This window comes from Monodon monoceros, unplaced genomic scaffold (assembly GCF_005190385.1).
Source record: "Monodon monoceros isolate NGI ecotype Baffin Bay Population unplaced genomic scaffold, NGI_Narwhal_1 Super_Scaffold_19, whole genome shotgun sequence".
In the NCBI taxonomy this organism is placed as follows: domain Eukaryota; kingdom Metazoa; phylum Chordata; class Mammalia; order Artiodactyla; family Monodontidae; genus Monodon; species Monodon monoceros.
The window spans coordinates 21,594,105-21,609,155 of record NW_021703775.1 but is presented as its reverse complement, the minus strand read 5'-3'; positions in this window follow the sequence as shown (position 1 = coordinate 21,609,155).

Sequence of the window (15,051 nt, the reverse complement as noted above, 5' to 3'; positions counted from 1 at the left end):
CAGCTTCAAATTCATGGTCAAAATTCCTAAACCTGGCAGTCCAGTGGGTTCCCTGGGCAACTTATTGTTACTCTTCACAATGGTCATTTTTTTTTTCTTTCAAATCTATCCTCCACTTTTTCCCCTTATCATCTCTTAAAATAAAAGGACCATCCTCTTTCTAGCTAAGAGTAATCATTTCTTCATCATTTAAGATATGGATTATGTAATCTTTTGCTTTTTTTTTCCTCTACGTTTCAACATGGCCAGTTACACTGGTTTTAAAACATTCTTATTCAAACAAAACAACTTTATTCCAGTGATTATCTCCACCCAGTTACACACCTGTCTCTTTTAGCCATGTTACATAAAAAGACTTTATCAATATTATAACTTTATTTTTTTATTTTCACTCACTTTTTGGCCCACCATGACCTCTGATGCATCAATTTTTTGAATAAGATGTTTCTAAAGTCAACAATTGCCAAGACTTGTTTTTAGGAATAAAATACTACTATCTCCATAACAGTTATTAAAATAACAAAGTACTTCTGCTCTGAGACATGTCCCCATCCATCCCCATCCAGTCTTCTACCCCACTTACTCATCAGCAACAGCTTCAACTTAGGTACCCTTTTGTCAAACTCTCCAATAACTTGCAACTAAAAGATTCCTGTCATAAAAGGGGTCCTCAGGGCCCTTCTTTAGCTTTGCAACAAAGTACATGGTCAGTCATTGTCAATGTTATATAATTGTTAATTATTTGAAGTATCTTTTCTGCCAATGACTTTCATTTCATAAGTACAAAATATACTCTTCAATTCATAAGTTTTTTTGATTTACAGAAACATAATTATCATGGTTACTTTCTTGAAAATATATTTTTTCCTTGAGGACATGATACACTATGTTCCTAATTTTCACTTTATATCATTGTTTCTTTTCTTTTTACTTTCAGGGTTTAACTTTTTTTAAAACCTTATAAGCCCGGCTGGCACCAACAGGCTCATGCTCCTCACCATCACCACCTTCACCCCCACCCACCTGGATGGTCGAGTGTGCTCTGGGGCAGCCTCAGGAGCAGGCACTGGTGGGAGGAAGACTTGCAGAGGTGGGGCTGAAACCACAGCTGAGCCCCAGGGCCATGCAACTAAGGAAGAAGAGCTGAAATCTCTCCTCGCCACTGCAGGAACCACGGATTTATACCCCCCACTGCCAACTTTGTAAACTCAGCACCTGTGAACATCTGAATGGAAGAGTACTCCCACAGCTGAGATGGGTGTAGCTTTAGCAGCTGTGGGTTTTGTGAGCATGTACATGATGGGATTGGACCAGGCCAGAATCTGAGCTGCCTCCATAGCTCCTACAGCAGGTCCAGGTGCATGATTACTGCAGTCCTGGGACCTGATTTCAGTGGATCTGTGCTCGTGGCCTGTTGAAAATAATGCCTAAGAGACACCAAAGCCAATTGCTGGCATACCCACAGTTAAGGTGGGACTGAGAGCAATTCCAACAGCAGTGTAAATTGTGAGCCAGCACGATGGATTAAAAGTGACCCAACAGAGTACGCTCACAGATGAACAGCTCTAGAGGAGGAAAACTCAGTGGCTTCTCTCCCACTAGGAGTACTCCAATACCATCTACTTCACACCTCATATAGCTCAGAAAAAGATCTGGGGCCTCTACTTCAACAACTAGGGGACAGACCCTGCCCATGATAGGACAGTAATGACCACAGAGGAAAGGGGAGACCCCTCTTAATATCCAGTGCAGGCTCACGTCACATCAGTCACACCTCCTATCAAGGGGATAACAGACAGCATACACTGAGGAAAGAGGTGGCAGACATCCATACTAAAAACAGCCCTCACACCAAAAAATATTAAAAACTCAAAGACTATATAGGGATGTTCCCACATAAAAATAGCCCTCCAAAACAGTCTGAGGGTCAGGCACCTGGATGAAAAACCCCCAGAGCATGTGACTTTGAAAGCAAATGGGGCCTGAGTGCAGGAACTCCACATGGCTGGGAGAAACAAAGACTCCACTCTTGGAGGGTGCACACAAGTCCTCACGTGTGCTGACACAGCACAAAGCAACACCTCCATAGGAACCAGGGCTAGACCTAACTAGGGGTCTGGGAGGTGCTCCTGGGGATGTGGGGGATGGTTGTAGTTCACTATGGGGGCAAGGGCATTGATAGTGGAGGCCCAAGAGATTTTTTTTTTTTTGCGGTACGCGGGCCTCTCACTGTTGTGGCCTCTCCCATTGTGGGGCACAGGCATTGGACGTGCAGGCTCAGCGGCCAAGGCTCACAGGCCCAGCCAGTCCGCAGCATGTGGGATCTTCCCAGACCGGAGCACGATCCCACATCCCCTGCATCGGCAGGCAGACTCTCAAACACTACACCACCAGGGAAGCCCCCCAAGAGAATATCAAATGGCATGAGCTCTCCTGAAGGACCCCAGTTTGGCACCAAGAGCCAACCCCACCCAACAGCCTACAAGCTCTAGAGGTGGAACACCTCAGACCAAACAATGAGTAAGACAGGAACACAGCCCCATCTATCACTGGATAGGCTGGTTAAAGTTGTACTGAGCTCACAATTACCTCAAACCACACCACTTGACACAGCCCTACCCATCAGAGGGACAAGACACAGATTCACTCATCAGAAGGCAGGCACCAGTCCCTCCCACCAGTAAACAAGTCCCTGGGCCAACTTCACCTACCAGGAGGCAGACACCAGAAGCAAGAGGAACTACAGTCCTGCAGCCTATGGAAAGGAGACCACAAACACAGAAAGGTAGACAAAATGAGACAACAGAGAAATACATTGCAAATGAAGGCACAAGGTTAAAAACCCACAAGAACAACTAAATGAAGAGGAGATAGGCACTCTACCTGAAAAGGAATTCAGAGTAATGACAGTAAAGATGATCCAAAATCACAGAAAAAGAATGGAGGCACAAATTGAGAGGATACAAGAAATATTTAACAGGGAGCTAGAAGATTTAAAGAACAAACAGAGATGAACAATACAATAACTGAAATGAAAAATACACTAGAAGGAATCAATAGCAGAATAACTGAGGCAGAAGAACAAATAAGGGATCTGGAAGACAAATTGGTGGAAATCACTGCCACAGAACAGAATAAAGAAAAAGAATGAAAAAAATTAGGACAGCCTCAGAGATATTTGGACATTAAAGGCACCAATATTCGCAATATAGGGGTCCCAAAAGGAGAGGAGAAAAAGAAGGGACTGAGAAAAAATGTGAAGAGATTACAACTGTAAATTTCCCTAACATCAGAAAGGAAACACTCACTCAAGTCCAGGAAGCACAGAGAGTCTCATACATGATGAACCCTAGGAGGAACATGCCAAGACACATGTTAATCAAACTGAAAAATTACAGGAAAATAAATTATTATTGGGTTGGCCAAAAATTTCATTCAGATTTTTCCATAACATCTTACAGAAAAACCCAAATGAACTTTTTGGCCAAACAAATAAAAGCAATAAGAGAAAAAAAACAAAAAAATATACAAGTGAATCCCCATAAATTATCAGCTGATTCTTTAGCAGAAAGTCCACAGACCAGAAGGGAGTGGCACAATATATTTAAAGTGATGAACAGAAAACCTACAACCAAGAATACTCTAACTGGCAAAGCTCTCATTCAGATATGACAGAGAAACCAAAAGTTTTACAGACAAATAAAAGCTAAGAGAATTCCACACTACCAAACCAGCTCTACAATAAAAGCTAAAGGAACTTCTCTAGGTGGGAAAGAGACCTGTAACTTAAAACAACCTTGTACATGTATAGATTGCCACATCAAAACCTAATTGGAACAGCAAACCAAAAACTACAATAGATACACATACAAAAAAATAAAGTAACCCAAACACAATACCAAAGATAGTCATCAAACCAAAAGAGAAGAGAACAGAAGAGGAAGGGAAGAAAAAATAATTAAGAAAACAAATCCTAAACAATTAAGAAAATGTCAGTAGGAACATACATATCATTAATTACTTTAAATGTAAATGGATTAAATGCTCCAGCCAAAAGACATAAACTGGCTGAATGGATACAAAAAAAAAAAGACCTGTATATATACTGTCTACAAGAGACCCACCCAGATCTAGGGACACATACAGACTTAATGTGAGGGGATGGAAAAAGTAATTCCATACATATGGAAAATAAAAAAAAAGTGGAGTAGCAGTACTCATATGTGAAAAAAATAGACTTTAAAATAAAGACACTTACAAGAGACAAGGAAGGACACAACATACTAATCAAAGGATCAATCCAAGAAGAGGATATAATGATTGTAAATATATATGCAACCAATACAGGAGTACCACAATATATAAGGCAAATGCTAACAGCCAAAATGGGAGAAATCAACAGTAACAGAATAATATTGGGGGGATGTTAACACCCTCCCTTACACCAACTGAAAGATCCTCCAGACAGAAAATTAATAAGGAAACACAGGCCTTAAATGACACATTAGATCAGATGTACTTAATTGATATTCATACAACATTCCATCCAAAGGCAGTGGAATAAACTTTCTTCTCAAGTTCACATGGAATATTCTGCAGGAGAGATCACATATTGGGTCACAAATCAAGCCTCAGTAAATTTAAGGAAATTGAAATTATATCAAGCATCTTTTCTGAGCACAACATTATGAGATTAGAAAAAAAATACAGGAAAAAACCTGCAAAAAACACAAGCACATGAAGGCTAAACAATGTTACTAGACAACCAATGGATCACTGAAGAAATCAAAGAGGAAATCAAAATATACCTAAACAGAAATGACAAAGAAAACACAAAGATCCAAAACCTATGACATGCAGCAATAACAGTTCTAAGAGGGAAGTTTATAGCAATACAATCTTGCCTTAGGAAACAAGAAAAATCTAACAACCTAAACTTACACCTAAAGCAACTAGAGAAAGAAAAACAAACAAAAGCCAAATTTAGTAGAAGGATAAAAATCATAAATAGCAAAGCCAAAGTAAATGAAAGAGATGAAGTAAAAATAGAAAAAATCAATAAAACTAAAAGCTGTTTCTTTGAAATAGATAAAATTGAAGAAATCTTTAGCCAGTCTCATTAAGAAAACTAGGGAGAGGCCTCAAATCAATACAATTAGAACAGAAAAAGAAGTTACAAAGGACACCATAGAAATACAAAGGATCATAAGAGACTGCTACAAATAATTGTATGCCAATAAAATGGACAACCTGGAAGAAATGGACAAATTCATAGAATGGTACAACCTTCCAAGACTGAATCAGGAAGAAATAGAAAATATGAATACACCAATAACAATTACTGAAATTGAAACTGTGATTAAAAACTTCCAACAAACAAAAGTCCAGGAACAGATGGCTTCACAGGTGAATCCTATCAAATATTTAGAGAAGAGCTAACACTTTCCTTCTCAAAATATTCCAAAAAATTGCAGAGGAAGGAACACTCTAATGCTCATTCTACAAGACAACCATCACCCTGATAGCAAAACCAGACAAAGATACCACAAAAAAGGAAATTACAGGCCAATAACACTGATGAACATAGTCTCAAAAATCCACAACAAAATACTAGCTAACCCAATCCAACAACACATTAAAAGGATCATACACCATGATAAAGTGGGATTTATCCCAGGGATGAAATCATTCTCCAATATACGCAAATCAATCAATGTGATACACCATATTAACAAATTGAAGAATAAAAAACATGTGATCATCTCAATAGATGCAGGAAAACATTTTGACAAAACTCAACACCCATATATGAAAAAAAACTCTCCAGAAAGTGGGTATAGAGGAAACATACCTCAACATAATAAGGGTCATATCTGACAAACCTAAAGCAAACATCATTCTCAAGGGTGAAAACTGAAAGCATTTTCTCTGAGGTCAGGATGTCCACTCTTGCCACTTTTATTCAACTTAGTTTTGGAAGTCTTATCCATGGCAATCAGAGAAGAAAAAGAAACAAAAGGAATCCAAATTGGAAAGGAAGAAGTAAAACAGTCAATGTTTGCAAATAACATAATACTATACATAGAAAATCCTAAAGATGTTACCAGAAAACCAGAAGAGTTCATCAAAGAATTTGGTAAAGTTGAAGGATACAAAATTAATACACAGAAAACTCTTGCATTCCTATACACTAAAGAAAAGATTGGGAAGAGAAATTAAGGAAAAAATCCTATTTACCTTCACAACCAATGGAATAAAATACCTAGGAATAAACCTACCTAAGGAGGCAAAAGACCTGTACTCAGAAAACTATAAGATACTGATGAAAGAAATAAAAGATGACAGAAACAGATGGAGAGATATACCCTGTTTTTGGATTGGAAGAATCAATATTATCAAAATGACTATATTGCCCAAAGTGATCTACAGATTCAATGCAATCCCTATCAAATTACCAAAGGCATTTTTCACAGAATTAGAACAAAAACTTTACAATTTTTGTGGAAACACAGAGGACCCTGAATATACAGAGCAATACTGAAAACCAAAAACAGAGCTGGAGGAATCAGTCTTCCTGACTTCAAACTATGCTACAAAGCTACAGTAATCAAAACATTTTGGTACTGGCACAAAAACAGATATATAGATCAATGGAACAGGGAAGAAAACCCAGAACTAAACCCATGCACCTATGGTCACCTAATCTATGACAAAGGAGGCAAGAATATACAATGGAGAAAAGAAACTCACTTCAATAAGTGGTGCTGGGACTACTGAACAACTACATGGAAATGGATAAAATTAGAACACTCCAGCACCATACACAAAATTAAACTCAAAATCAATTAACAACCTAAATGTAAGACGAGATACTATAAAATTCTTAGAGTAAAACATAGGCAGAGCACTTTGTGACATAAACTGCAGCAAGATCTTTTCTGATCCACCTCTTAGAGAAAAAAATAAAACCAAAACTATACAAAGGGAACCTAATTAAACTTAAATGCTTTTGCAGAGCAAAGGAAATCCTAAACAAATGAAAATACAACCCACAGAATGGGAGAAAATATTTGCAAATGAAACGACTGACGAGGGATTAAAATCCAAAATATACAAACAGCTCATGCAGCTCAATAACAACAAAAAAAATACAACCCAATCAAAAAAATGGGCAGAAGATCTAAATAGACATTTCTCCAAAGAAGACATACAGATGGCAAAAAATCACATGAAAAGATGCTCAACATCACTAATCATTAGAGAAATGTAAATCAAACTGCATTGAGGTATCACCTCACAACAGTCAGAGTGGCCATTACCAAAGAATCTACAAAAGATAAATGCTGGAGTGTGTGGAAAAAAGGGAACCCTCCTACACTGTTGGTGGGGATGAAAATTGGTACAGTCACTCTGGAGAACAGTATGGAGCTTCCCTAAAAATCCAAAAATAGAACTACCATATGATCCAGCAGTTACACTCCTGGGCATATACCTGGAGAAAACCATAATTTGAACAGATATATGCACTCCAAAGTTCATTGCAGTAATATTTACAATAGCCAGGACATGGAAGCAACCTAAATGTTCATTGACAGAGGAATAGGTAAAGAAGATGTACATATATACAATGGAATATTACTCAGCCATAAAAAAGAATGAAATAATGCCATTTGTGGTAACATGGATGGACCTAGAGATTATTATACTGAGTGAAGTAAATCACAGAGAAGGACAAGTATCATATGATATCATTTATATGTGGAATCTAAAAAAATGGTACAAATGATCTTATTTACAAAACAGAAATAGAGTCACATGTAGAAAACAATCTTATGGTTACTGGGGGGAAAGGGAAGAGGGATAAATTGGGAGATTGAGCTTGACATATACACACTACTGTATATAAAATAGATAACTAATAAGGACCTACTGATAGCACAGGTAACTCTATTAAATACTCTGTAATGACCTATATGGGGAAAGAATCCTAAAAAGAGTAAATATATGTATATGTATAACTGATTCACTTTGCTGTACAGCAGAAAGTAACACAACATTGTAAATCTACTATACTGTTTTAGGAGCCTTGAATCACTCTTTGCTCACCTTCATGATCATCACTATAGTCATATTTATTTCTTGTAACCCTTGAACTTACTATGTTCCCTTATGCTACAGGTTCATTACACATGCTATTCTCACTCCTAGAATTAATCTCTTACAAAACCACCCCGTACTACTCTCAAGAGACTTGCCTATCTAATTCCATTCATCTTTCAGGCCTCAGCTAAATTGTCTGTGAATTCCTAAAGCCCATTATATTAGCATAATTTCTTAACACCATGTAATTTCCTTTATCACAATTATTAAAGTACAATTTAATAATAACTTAAGATCTTTCTTGAATGGAGATAGACATTTAAAAGCTAAATTCACTGTATAAAATAGTAAGCAGTACATATATTGTATACTATGAAAAATGTTAAGGAACAACATCCTGCAGTTAATCCCATTAATCATTTTGCAAAAATAATACAAATATTCATTTCAAGTTGGATAATCAGCAAATATATACATATATATATATATAGTATATCCTTCATCCTTCATTCACATATCAGTTGTGACAAAATTTTGCCAACAATTTACTTATATAGTCAAAATTACCAAAAATAAATAAGGAAAGGAGGGACAAAGGAAGGAGGAATGGAAGAAGGTTGAGGAATTTTAGAATTTATGAGATTGAGATATATTAGATAAGGATTTAAATTTGTACATCTATATATTTTAATTTATTATTTTCCTGAAATAATACAAAAGCACATCAAAGAACTGAAATTTAGATATAAAATTATTTACAACCCAAATTTGAGATCAATTTATATCTGCAGTTAATTTGCATTTTACATTTTAATTTAATATTATACTGTTTCTTTATGATAATATAATCAATTTAATAAAGTGGAAAACTATAATGTATATGATATTACATTTTCTCACCATTTATACCATCTCTGAAAGTATTTTTGAAATGGAATAATTTATATTTAATATTCTTATAATTAGAAGAGATTAGAGTATTTTAATGATGTTAGATTTAACTTACTTCATCCTACTCTTTTTCCTATCCATAAGTAGAGTTTATATAAATATATATATGTTTGTGTATGTGTATGTGTGTGTGTATCCTTCAACTTTGTATCAATTCAAATAAGATTTTGCCAAAAGATATCTTTTAGAGCCAAAAATACTGATTGAAAAGAAAGAAAAGAAGGAAGCATATTATATAAAGACATTTCATTATTATTTAGGGCAAATATCTGTATGAATTAAACCTTTGAATTGTGACCTCTACATTCTACTCAAACTCATGTCATTTACCTATAAATATAAGCTTTTATTTGCAAGTACATTAATCATAGAAAAATATTTAATGAATCAAAAGTTCATAAGACAGCAATAGAAATGTAAAGCCATTCACAGTTACAATCAAGAAAAGAGAAAAACATAATTTAGAATATTTAATTCAAGTAAATCCTTGATAGGACATAGAAATTATTAACAACAATCAATGCAATAATTTGTGGTATGGGAAAAATTTGTGATCACAATGTTTTCTTTGATTAAAAAAATGACTACTAAACTCTTTCATGCAATGAGTAGCTTATTAAGTAGAGTAGTTACTGCCAAAAAAAAAAAAAAAAATGACTTAAGGATTGAGAAATCTTCCAGAAATGTAAGAAAATAGATTAAATTAATGAGTATTATGGGGAAATGCAAGTTAATCAATACACTTAATGTAAGAAGTCTAGAAGGAGAAAATATAGGAAAAGTAATTGAAGAAATCATAACTAGTTCTCATCTAAGTGAAAAATGGAGGCTCATCAATTACCAGAAAAAATTAATGAAATGAGAACAAGGGGAAATAGTCATTATAAAAACATGTAATTCTCTCAAAAATTTTTTTTATCATGAAACATACCTTGATCCCATCACAGTCTGACAAATAGGGAGTTTAAGAAACATATTTAATGCCATTCAGCAGTCCTCAGAATGTACCAGAAAAAAAAAGTAAGGTCTCATGATTACACTGCCTTACACAAAGAAAATTATAGAATAATGATAATAAATCTCTCTATTATAGAACATTTCTTTACTAAGTGCAGACTGTCATTACAAAAATTATTTGTTCTCTTTTGAACATCATCATAGAAGAAAAGTCATTACTTCCACCACTATTACCTATTGAAAAGACAGACCAAGTGAATTGTTGAAAGATTGACAGTGACACTGAAAATAAAAGTAAGGGCTTTTAAAACAAAATTTCAATCACTGTGCTTTAAATGTAAAACTCTGATTCAGAAAAAGCCCTGGATTTTTGTTCTGAAGTGATTTATCAAGGAGACAGGGAATGCTCTTGGTCAATAATTAAAGTATATACAAAAGTTATTATTTTAAATACAGGATCTAAAACAATAAAATATTGTTAAGTCTGAATTTTGTAAAAGAAAATAGGTATGCTATATTCATGGTGATGTAATCCCTAAAATTTCCAGTTGAGGTAAATATTTTCCCATTCTGTATTCAAATAAAATAGCTAGCAATTCTAGCATGGGTTTGATAAAGATAGAGTAGGATAATTAAACAGTTAAACATCCCGCTAGGGAATTAAAGACAGAAAGGGAATTTTACAGGAGTTGGGAGACTGTTGTAAACTAATGGTCATTCTAGAAAACAATCCAGTAATCTTGCAACAATCTACTCTACCTTGAAGGCAGACCAGGTACATTCAAGTGCCAGGCACACTCAAGCCACAAGTCCTGATAGTTAAAACACAAGACAATAGATAATGGGGTATGAACCTTGTTACATGAAGTCAGGGAATTAATGGCCTTTGAAGAGGAGCTTTTCTGCATGTAGCTAAGAAAGGAACACAGGTGAAAGGGGAAAAAACTAAGGGAAAGGGGACATTATACCGAAACCTGAGATGAAACACCATATTTTAGTATATGTCACCATTCTTTTTCATATATATATATATATATATATATATATATATATATATGATTTAAATAGTGCAGTGACAGTCCCGGTTAGACCATATAGGGTCAAAGGAGGACATAATGATAATGACTTCTACCCAAAAATGAGGAAGAAGATGGTCTTCTCCCCTCCCCACTTTTTCTTTGATTATAAAAATGTAGCCCCCTTTGTTCTTGGGGCTGTGCTCCCTTGTCTGCCAGGTTGTATATTTCACAGGCATCCTATGATAATAAACTCACTCTTTGCCTATCAATCACTTTGCCTTAAGCTGAATTCCTTCTGTGCTGAAAGGAAAGAAGTTGAGCTTCAGTAAGTCCTGACACCGGGTAAGTGGTTTTAATTAAATGATAGTGGGTTTGAGTCCCCTCCTAAGTCAGGGATTGTGGATTCAAGTCCTGATCTGAGGTGTGGCTTGGTTGAGTACCATCCAAGGAGGAGTGCAGTTTCAGATTCAGTTTCTTCATTATTACTGTTAGCTCTCTCTTCAAAGGTTTAGTTCATTTGATCATCAAGTACCATAAATCTAATAAAAGTAATGCTAAACACTGCCTCATTTCTAACACATATTATAAATATTCCATTAAATTGCTTGTAAGGATGAAAATAATACAAATTTTTAGTTAAAAACATAAGAAGGGAGTCAGACTTTATATGCTCAGATATAACTATAAATACAAATTATAAGAATTTCTTAAGTACTATTGTTTTATGGAGACTGCATATGGCAGTTGTATAAAAGGTCACCATACCTATAAGAAGACATTTAAAAAAACATTATCTTTAAAACCAGTTATCTTACTCTATCCTATTGTTTTAAAAAGTTACTAAATATCAAATAAAATTACATTGTTTAGAAATAGCTATTTAAATTTAAAGATTTTTCTCTTACAGTGCAGTAAAGCATGACTCTTAGAATTTGGTAAACTGCCAGATACACAGATTAGTTCCCAGGGAGGGAAATAGGCACATTAAGGTGATTAGAACACACCATGTTTAAAGCCTACTTATAATGTAAAATGGATATATATCTACATATTTGCATCTGTATCTATTTCAAAATGTTAAACTTAAAAGCTGACGAGCAACCTGACAAGAGAAAAATATTAACAGGGACGTTTCTATAGAAAAGACAAGGCATGAGCTAGTATTCTTCCATTAAAGACTGACTAGCCAAAACTACTGGGGAAATGGCTACACAGCTTTGAGAGAAATATCATAATGCTATAATTTTACTACCTTTAAAGTTCGTATGTATGTAGTTAAGCCAAATAATACTGAGACATTCAAAGAATCGAAAGGTATGGTAATTATGTATCCTTTCTAAAAAAAATAAGTACTAAAAAATGGATAAATCCAAACAAAAATGTAAGAAGCAAGAGATGGTTATATGAAAGCTTTGGTAATGAATATTGAATCCATAGGTAGGCAAAGTAAGGCTCAATCTATCTTGAAAATATCATTTCAAAGGACATACTAATAATGAAAATAATACTTAAAAATTATTTTTCAATGTAATTTATTTGATTTTGTAAATGTATGTTAAATGTATATTAATTAATGTGTATTAATATGATTATATAATTAATAAAACAGATACATTAAGAGAAAATGTATAAAAAAGTTGAGAAAGCAAAAATACCTTATTTTCTAATCTTCACATAGAAAAGAATTAATATGTATTTTATCAATGGTAAGTTTTTAGAATTTTTTAGCTGTAATTTTATTTTCTCTTTTTATTTATTCATTTTATTATTTTTATTGGAGTATAATTGCTTCAAAAGGTGTGGTACCTTCTGCTTCATTTGAAAATATTTTCTCCCATTCTGTGTGTTGTCTTTTCGTCTTGTTTATGTTTCCTTTGCTTTGTAAAAGCTTTTAAGTTTCATTAAGTCCCATTTGTTTATTTTTGTTTTTATTTTCATTACATTAGGAGGTGGGTCATAAAATAACTTGCTGTGATTTATGTCAAAGAGTGTTTTTCCTATGTTTTCATCTAAGAGTTTTATAGTGCCCGGCCATTTTTTTTTTTTTTTTGCAGTACGCGGGCCTCTCACTGTTGCGACCTCTCCCATTGCGCAGCACAGACTCTGGATGCACAGGCTCAGTGGCCATGGATGACGGGCCCAGCCGCTCCACAGCATGTGGGATCTTCCCGGACCAGGGCATGAACCCATGTCCCCTGCATTGGCAGGCGGACTCTCAACCACTGTGCCAGCAGGGAAGCCCATTTACAATGTTTATTATAACAATAATGTTATGAATATACTTGTATATGTATCTTGGTGCACACAGAATGCATTCAAAAGAAAGTCAACAGAACTTAGGAAAGAAATTGCTAGAGTTTAGCTTGTCCAAACCTTTAATTTTACAAGAATATGATATTTTCTGAAGTTAGTTATTTCAATTTATACTTTGAGCAATAAGAGTTTTTTGCTTTTATATCATTCAATTATTTAAATTTTCAAATGTTTGCCATCTTAATGGGTGTAAAATAACATTTTTGTGGTTAATTTACATTTACCTGATTACCAATATTGTCAGGTAAATTTTCACTGATATTGATCATCATTTCACATGTTTGGTAGTTTATATTTTCTTAAAAACCTGTTTTTGCATTTTGCCTATATTTCTCTTAGCCTGTATTATTTTTTATTTGTAGATTATATACATGTATGCATGTAAGTATCTTTGCATATTTTAAATAATACTTTCATGATTATCTGTATAGCAGATATCAACTCCCAGTAGGATGCCTTTATTGTTTCCTTATGATGTCATTGAATGAACTTGAAGTATTTATTATATTGTAGTCAAATACATGTTTATCTTTTCATCATAGTTATCATATTTTGAGTCTTATTTAATAAATTGTTTCCTACATATAGTAGGAAAATATTTATACATATTCTTATAATATGTAATAATTTCCTACATATTCTCATAAACAATTAGTTTGTTTGACATTTAAATATTTTATCTGCTTGGACTTGGATTTGTAACTGTGTATGGTGTGTGACATAATTATTTTTTACATTCATTATATATGAATGTATATGATATATATGAAAATCTTACCATAATTATATCAAGCAATAATTTCTCTTCTCCTTCATTTCCCATACTACCTGTCATCTTTAAAGTTTCACATTTGTATGACCTTTCTCTAGTTTTTCTGCTGAGTACCTCTGGTCAATTTATTTATGGTTGGAATTCACACTCAACTTATTTTCGTCAAGTGTCTTGTCTTTTATTGGCCCCATCTTCTTCCATATAAATTTTAAAGTAAGTTTGTTAAATTCCATTCAAACCTCTGCCAGAATTTAATGATAGCACATTAAATCTATGAATCATTTTGATCAGATTTTACATAGCTAAAATACTGACTTTCTATATCATGAAGAATTTATATTTCTCTAGTTATGTATCTTTATGAATTCCACATAGTCATATATTTTTTCTCTAATAGAACACAAGTCTTTTATTTGGTGAATTTCTTTTTTCCTTATTTTTTGTGTGATTGAAATTTTATCTTTTTACTGCATTTCTAACACTTTTATCCTAGGCATAGAAATACAAGTGATATTTACTCTTTGGACACTAATCTTTTTATCTGACTTTTTAGCTTATTAACTTAAACATTATAATTCATTTTCTTTCCAATTCTTGTAAATATTACATTTCGTTTCTTACTAAGCTCTTAGGTACATCCCTTACAATAATGAATGGAACGAGTCATAGTGAATATTGTTATCTTGTTTCTAATTTTAAAGGTAATGTTTTCACATTTCTGTATCTCACAGTACTGTTTACTTTGGGATTTTTTTCAGATATCCTTTATCAGGATAAGGAAGTTCTTTTCTATTTATTGTTTGTTAAGAGCTTTTTATCAAGAATAGTATTTAATTTTATCACACACATTCTCTGCATCTTCTGAAATGATCAATTGCTTTTCCTCCTGTGATTTTGTAATCTATTAATGTGCTGTACTATATTGATTTATTATATACA